Source organism: Austrofundulus limnaeus, unplaced genomic scaffold, assembly GCF_001266775.1.
Source record: "Austrofundulus limnaeus strain Quisiro unplaced genomic scaffold, Austrofundulus_limnaeus-1.0 Scaffold306, whole genome shotgun sequence".
In the NCBI taxonomy this organism is placed as follows: domain Eukaryota; kingdom Metazoa; phylum Chordata; class Actinopteri; order Cyprinodontiformes; family Rivulidae; genus Austrofundulus; species Austrofundulus limnaeus.
In genome coordinates this window covers 350,933-352,537 of record NW_013952708.1, presented here as the reverse complement: position 1 = coordinate 352,537, position 1,605 = coordinate 350,933, and the positions used below count along the sequence as shown (strand labels likewise).

Here is a 1,605-nt window from a genome sequence, read left to right as displayed (position 1 = left end):
AAACACCACCGTCTTCATTTCTCAGTTTGTTTTGCTGCTGCATTGAATCCTGGGATATCCTCAGCTGGTAAGGATACATGGATGCATCCTCGGATTTCGACAGGAAGTAGGATGCATTCCTCGGCCGCATGATGAGGAGCCTTCGAATTGGGACAGTCCTCCACGCGGGGCAATGACGTATGCGGCCGACAAATGTGCACTCATGAGGACCCAGCCCCTGAATTGAGACACAGCCATTGTGAGGGGAAGAGGGGAGGGGCTACAAAGACCCAGGAAGCACTACCGAAGCCCAGGAGGCACAAACAATGCAGAGTGCAGAAAGGCAATTCCCACAGGCAAAAAGCAATAAAATAATGTCAAATAAAAAGAGCTCAGTGAGATAAAATTCAAAAATAGTCAACATAACATGAAATAGAAATAATAATTAATAAAGTGCATTTTTAACTCTGTTAAAGTCACACATATATAACATGGACACAACTTAATGCTCCAGCAACTATAAACTACCTCCCAAACAAAAATGCAAGTGCAACTAATATACTGTAAACACCTAAAAGTTAATGTACAAACTTTTAAATGATCTCAAGTCGCTCCGCACGGGAGCTGTGARTTTCAGTCAGAACCTGAAGTATAAAGGCTTCTGAACGCTCCTCTTCGTATACCTGCGTACTTTTCTCATTACTGGTGCCTTTACCTCTCACAGCCCATGAATGGAGCTATGTAACCACATTTAATTGGTCCTACATAAAAGCACAACCCAATCGCAACTGCAAGGCTAAGTCATTTCGTTGTTAGTTGAACCGAGGGGAAACTTTGAAAAATGTGTTTTCTTGATGCTGAGGCGGTAGAAAGAGCATCGCCACAGTTGTCCCCATCTTGTTTTGTGCAGCTTCTTTCCGTTCGTTCTTCTTCTGTTTTTTTGTGGTTTTCTAAATGAGGTGTGTTCGGGAGAGGCATGAATCTCTGTGAAGCCACTCTGTTGACATCAGCGGGAAAAAAAAGGAGAGAGAGAAAGGCAGTAGAAAGACCAAAAGACAAAGCGGCCTTAAAGAGCAGCCGGGCTTCGGTGGGAGAGTGCAGGCTCAGCGATGCTACAAAGACAAGGGAGGCTGGATGAGAGCGACAGAAAAGTGGGGTGGTGGTGGTGGGGTGCTGGTGAAGAGCCTCCTCTGATGTAGCTTTGTGCTCTGTGCCACTCTGTTTCTCTCATCTCCACAAGGAAACACACACACGCACGCACACACACACACACACACACTCAGACAGACCTGCCACACACAGATGGCAGGCGAGAAGAGAGAGCGATATAGATATCAAGATCAAGGCGACAACAGAAACCTGCCATCTCGCACACACAAACATGAGAAATAAGCAATTATCCTATTAACTTTTAATGACCTAAAAAAGTTGTTTTCACACTTGCCTTTAAATTCCCCACATGGGAGGTGAAGAAAAGAGTCTCTAAATAGAAAACGTTTGTGTGTTGAAGTGTGTTGACGAGTAGAAATCCGTTGTTTTAGTAGATCTGCGGTTTTAAGTAGGATTTTTTTTTTTCGGTTTAAACAAATGTCTGCTGAAGGTAATTTGAAGTTTATAAGCAAAGCT

The 1,605-nt window shown here is 43.8% G+C and overlaps 1 protein-coding gene across 1 annotated transcript in view; it reads left to right on the top strand.

Annotated features, from left to right (window-relative positions):
• LOC106527037 (transcription initiation factor TFIID subunit 4) overlaps positions 1 to 1,605 on the top strand; it is a gene marked incomplete at its 3' end in the record, with an annotated part of 61,692 nt that overhangs the window by 52,976 nt on the left and 7,111 nt on the right.